Consider the following 6,595-nt stretch of genomic DNA (forward strand, 5'->3'; position numbering starts at 1 on the left):
CAGTATTAGTCGTTTACTGTGCATGGGGCTGGGCTTCTGAGCTGGAGTAATTTACTATTGTTTTGAGTCAATTTTTGACTGTAGCCGTTTAAAAGTGCAGTTTATGAATTGAAATGTGCTTACTTTTTTGTAGGTGGGCGTATGTCCACCCTAACACTTTCCTTTACCCTCTCTTAACCCCTGCTTACTCTTCTCTACATCCTCATATTTTGTAGTAAGTATTTCCCACTTCCCAGCTCTTTCCCCATCCCGGCTGCATTTACTACTAAGATATAGAGGGACTTGTGTGGAGATCTCCTTCAGTTGAGGCAGAGATCTCCTTGCAGAAAAGATAGACGAGGCAGAAGCATAGGCATCTGCATGTAGGATATAAATTGCATATTGTTGAACATGAGTAGAACAATTGTAGTACTACTAAATGTACTACAGATGCAGTTTGTGACTATCCTCTTGGAATCTGGCATTTACAGTATGGGGCTCGGTGAGAGCCAGGCATAACATGTATATTCATAGATTGAAGGCTGTCCATACAGGATATTGTTTTCCATCAAGAAGTTCCAAGTATTATCAAAGACCATGAAATTGATGTTTGAGCTCTCTATGATGCCACCTTAAAGTCCAAGGTGGAATATGTGTCATTATTCATAGCTGCCACTTTTCTGAATATATACTCCCGTCAACCCATCCCTTACATCGCTGTCCAGTGGGTTGAGTGGTAGGGAGGAGTAAAAGATGAGCTGGTGCACTTGTGGCTACCTAGTGTTAAGCAAAATAAACAATTGATGGACGCAATGCTGGACAATGCAAACATTCACCCCAGTCACAAGGATCTGGGTTTAATCCATCATTCTTTTGCTCACCACACCACCCTAGTTTGGACCCAGCCATATGCAAATCAGTCTTGACCCTCTTCCTTGTGGGAACAGTCCAGCCCAAACTGCCAAGCCAGTTCCTCCCTGGACCAGAAACAAGCATCCTGGGACCGGTTTCAGGGCATCACCCTTCATCAGCCAGGCTAGCTTGAATCCAGTAGTGTAGTGAGCACAGGTCCCACGTCTGGGCATACCCATCCCACTAATGGTGACACATGCAAAAGAAACAATTGATGGAAGGAATGCTGAACAATGCAAATATTCACCCCCAGTCACAAGGATCTGGGTTTAATCCATCATTCTTTTGCTCACCACACCACCCCGGTTTGGACCCAGTCATATGCAAATTAGTCTTGACCCTGTTCCTTGTGGGAACAGTCCAGCCCGAACTGCCAAGCCAGGTCCTCCCTGGACTGAAAACAAGCATCCTGGGACCGGTTTCAGGGCATCACCCTTCATCAGCCAGGCTTGCTTGAATCCAGTGGTGTAGTGAGCATGGGACCCATGTCTGGGTATACCCTTCCCACTTAGGGCGATATATGCAAAAGAAACAATTGATGGACAGAATGCTCGACAATGCAAACACTCACCCCCAGTCACAAGGATCTGGGTTAAATCCATTATTCTTTTGCTCACCACACCACCCCAGTTTGAACCCAGCCATATGCAAATCAGTCTTGACTCTGTTCCTTGTGGGAACAGTCCAGCCCAAACTACCCAGCCAGGTCCTCCCTGGACCGGAAACAAGCATCCTGGGACCGGTTTCAGGGCATCGCCAGTAAGCAGTCACTCTTGCACCATGATGCAAAGGTGCCTGCATAACAGGCACAATTGTTTTTGTGCAGGAAGGGACATCTTCTGCACAAAATAATCTTTAAAGGCATATTCTTGTTTCTGTGTGCGCTTCAGGATGCAGCACAAATAGAAAAATGAAGGAACAAGGAGAAAAGAATATATGTCTCAACGTTGGGCTCTGTTCGTTAGGCCCATTGTTTTGGTGCAGAGGCTGGTTTACAAGCCTTTGTAAATCTAGGTTTGCAGCAAAATACATGGTTGGATGCATAGGAATGCTCATGCCCCACCCATTTAATGCTAAACCGACAAAGTACTTTGTGGTTACTAAACCACCCAAAGTCATGCAAATCGACTTTATATGTCATAATAAATGCCAAGATGGAATTTGCATTGTGGCTGCGCCACAGAAGTGATGTAATCCCGATGCAAAATACTAGTAAATCTGGGCCAAAATGTCTATTTGCCCCTGCCAGTCCCAGAACCCCTATCAAACCGGATGAAAAATAAGTGCATGTCACCCTCTCTCAACACCCCCTTGCTTTCCTTCCCTTTTCATACATTTTAAACATCCTGTCACACTCCCACACCTACCTCTGACTTGTCCTTTCCCTACCATGCATCATGCTGTCCTCGCTATTGGAAAAGTAGCTCTCTAGCCTCCTAGAGATCTGTTGCCTCTTGAAATACTGTGACTCATGAGAAGAAAAGGAGAGGGTAGATGGTGGCAGCAAAGCCTTTCCCTTGCCTTGCATTTGTCTGTGGAGATTTGAGGGAGGAAATTGAAGGTCTACAGAGGCAATAGAGAGTCAAGAGTAGTAGAGGAAGACAGCACTCCATCATCCACCATCAAACCATCTCCTCTGAATTCCCAGATCAGCAGCACCTGTCCTTCCACCACTTCACTCAGTACTGTGGAGACCCCAGTCAGTTGGACAAAGACCATGCCAGCAACTGCTTCTTCGTGTATTATAACTACTGTGGCAAACAAGCGTTGTTTTCACAGCTGGGTATTAACCATAAAGTCACATCTGCACAGTTGGTGGTATTGGGATAAGGAAGTGTCAGTGCAAAAAAGCACAATTAAATACTAAGGTTTGGAGCCATGATTTCGACTCCAAAAATATCAACACAATACAAAAAAATACAGTGCAGAAGCGTTTTTCTAAATTTATATTTATGCGTAATATATAATAACAAATAGTTTTTGTTTTGGATCCAAAACGCATATGATGAGTTAATATAATTGCAGTTGAAACGAGTTTAATATTTTGTATGGAAGTTTGTTTATTAGGGCCAGATGTATGAAGCTCAAATGGGTTCGCAAACGCCGAAATTCTCAGAACTCATTTGAGCAAAATGGTATGTATGTAGCAAATTTCAGTGCAAAATAAGAAATCGCAAATTTGCGATTCCTTATTTTGCGATTGCATTCAAGGAATCGCAAAATGTGCGATTCCTTAAATGCAATGTATGAAGCAAAAACAAATTGCTAATTCTCCCTAAGGAATCGCAAATTACCATCAACTTCAAGTTGGTGGTAATTTGCGAATTTCTTGAAAAATGCCCATTTTTGCATTTTTCAAAGTGCCATGTGATGCACATACATGCCCTTAGGGCATGTATGTGCACCACATGTGCACCCATGCTTATTTCAGGGGTGCAACTGGGTGTCCTTTGGACACCCCTGCACCCTTGAAATTATTCTCAATTTGCGATTAGCAAATTGCGAATCGCAAATTGAGAATAATTTCACATTCATTCCTACGGGCCTCCTGGCCCATAGAAATGAATGGGAAATTATTCCTTAATTGAGATTAGCAATTTGCTCATTGCAATTAAGGAATTTTAAGAAATCGCTAAAAAATAGCGAATTTCTACATACATACCATTTTGCAATTCTCAAATAACGATTCTCAAAAAATCGCTATTTGAGAATCGCAAAAGTGTATCTTGATACATCTGGCCCTTAATATACTATAGTTATGTCACATTTATGTGAAAACACTATTTTGGTTAGTATGGATGCTGTTTCTGTCATTCACTTCTGTTCTGTTATTCACCCCCTTCCATCCTGTCCCTCAGCGCATCTTCTGTCCTCAGAAGCTCTGCCGAGCAAAGTCAACTGATGTAAGGGTTTATTTCCACTGTTATTAATACAAAGCTTTCAATGAACGTTCCTGTGTTCCTGATATGTTCAAACTTCCAGTGCCATTCCCCTGTGGTTCCACTGTGTAGACTAGTCGTATGCCTTTGAGTGAAGTGATATTATTAAAAGTTTCTTTTTTTTCCCAAAACGTTTCTGGATGTCAGCAGCATGGAAGCTGTTGAATATTTTCTTAAAATGGATAGTGTGTATGTGTTAAGGTAATGATATTCATATTTCTGATTTGCCGCAACGATTCTGCTGCTTTAATGATTTGTTATGCAAGAATTGTGTATAAGAACCCTGTGATTCTGGGAGTCAGCCAGAGATGTTTTCACTTACCATGATGATACTAGGGATGCTGATCGACCCATTTCTGATTTTGCTGCTCATTTTGGACTTAGAACAGTTTCTGATTTTAACTACTCTGTATAACTCTGCGTTTGAACCCTTATGGCATTCATTCTGTACCGCTTGAATTTAAGGTTTTTATAATAAAACCCTTTACCTTTTTTCCTGATCCAGAACTCAGCTACTGAGTAGTCCCAGTTACTTGTTTTTGCTACTCTGCTAAGTTGATATCGGTAGGGTGTTTTTTCGTGCAGTTACTTTCAGTGGAAGTACCGCCTGAGTCAAAAGTATTTGTTCTCTAAATTTTGGGGTACGTCCTGACTATTAGGGTACGGGTTTTGCTCCCTCAACTGCATTCCATATCAACTAACAATATATTGTCCCTTTCCCCCTAAATAGTAAGTGCTATCAAGAGGTCACTTTGATGCTGTGACATACGGTTTGGTCTAGAATCAATTTCTTTAGTCAGGATGTAGGCTTTAGTTCGACCAGTACAATGCAGGTATGTTCATTACCAAAGTGCAATACTACTGGAGGACAAAAATGACAGATACCTATTCCACTTGATGTAAAGAGAGGATACATTACACCCATCTGCTTTTGGATAAGAAAATTGTTTTCGCTATTTTTCAGGTGAAGAATAGCGATTGTAAACTTCACAGATCACCTCATCGGCTTACAAAGAGATCGTCTGCCCCAAAATCGACTCGACAGAGAGACCGAGCACTCACTGCCCCGGACCGCACTCTGAAGACGAGGTAAAGACATGTGGCTTCCTTTGACCTGTCTGTGTCGTTTTCGTAACTCTACCAAGCCACAAACATTTACTACACACCAGGGCCTCATTTAAAGAGCAAGAAAAAAGCGAGAAATGTGGAGTCATTGGATTGCCATGTATTTGTCACACCAAGGCGCTTTACAAAATGTGGTATTACCACATCACCAAAAAAAATACAGTAATACCGCATTTTACTGTGAAACAGCGGAAGATAACTCCCCATCAGGAGAAAATGTAAAATAGGTCATACCATCCAATCTTTGTGGTGCTATTATAATTGGCACATCAGGTTATTACCACTGATTTACTGTTCACCTCTTAGTAAGGGCTACAAAAGTAGTCTGCAAACACAGAGGAACAGGACAGTTGGCGCAGTGGTTCTAGAGAATACATATTGTTTATATTTTGACTGAAATGTTAAACATTATGCTGCAAAAATAGAGAGGATGTGCCCTCTGGGCACAACTGTACATAATGTACTTTTAAAAAAGGACAGGTTGTGTATTTTGCTTCTTAAAGAGGGCAGAGGATCCATAATCTGATTTTAAAAGAGAGCAAACTACAACTTTTGCTAGTAAAAGAGGTAAACGACTGAACTGTGCATCTCTGAGGACTGAAACTGTTTACATTTGCATTTTAAAAAGGACAAGCCCTTATTAGAGTTTGGTGGAAAGGGAAGAATAAAGGACTTTCAGGATGTCAAATAAACTCCTGCATGGTCACTCTCCTTCTATCTGGATTTGTCTGCATATATTCAAATGAAAGATCCGTCTGAGGTGCTATTTTGCTCAGAATTAACTCTTTAGAAACAGAAATTCCAGTAGTACCTGTATGTATCTGACTCTAACAGAGTAATGCCACCCAGCACTTTGGTTCCAAGAGTCAATAAATATTCATAATGGTGCTTCTGTTAGGTTTTTAACTGTGTTTGCAAGCAATTGCACAATCCTGTGTTTGGTTTTTAAAGGGCCAGATGTACGAAGGTTTCTTTTTGCATTTCCTAAATAGAGATTCTCAAGAAATCGCTATTTAGGAAATGCAAATTGGTATGTACATACCCTCCGATTCCCTAATATCGATTCCAACAGAGTAAGAATCGCTATTAGGAAATGATTATTAGGAAATCCCAAACATTCGTTCCTATTGGCCTGAAGGTGCATAGGTACGAATAGTTTTGCATTTCCTGAATTACAATTTCCAAATAGGAATTCGCAATTTAGGAAATCCAAACCCAAGCCTTAAGCACTCCCCCCTCCCCAGGCACCCCGAAGTTCATAGTGTATATGTAAGTGCACATATGCCTTGGGGACATATGTGTGCTTCATGTCTCATAAAAAATGCATTTTTTAATTCATTTTTTAATTTTGCACAAGGTTACCTTCAACTTTGTGTCGATCGTTATTTGCATTTAGGAAATACTTTGTACATGTGCTTTTGAAATCGCACATAGGTAATCTCTATTTGCGATTCCTAAATCGAGGTTGCGATTTGTAATTTCTAACAGGTAGAAATCTCAAATTGCGACCGTTTTTGGGCCTTTGTACATATGAAAAGGGTATTTAGCATTTCTTAAAGGGCCGACATTGCGATTTGGCCATTGAGAAATGCAAAATGGCTTTGTACATCTGGCCCTAAGAGAGGACAGAAATAGCTCTG

This window comes from Lissotriton helveticus, chromosome 5_1 (genome assembly GCF_964261635.1).
Source record: "Lissotriton helveticus chromosome 5_1, aLisHel1.1, whole genome shotgun sequence".
NCBI lineage: Eukaryota > Metazoa > Chordata > Amphibia > Caudata > Salamandridae > Lissotriton > Lissotriton helveticus.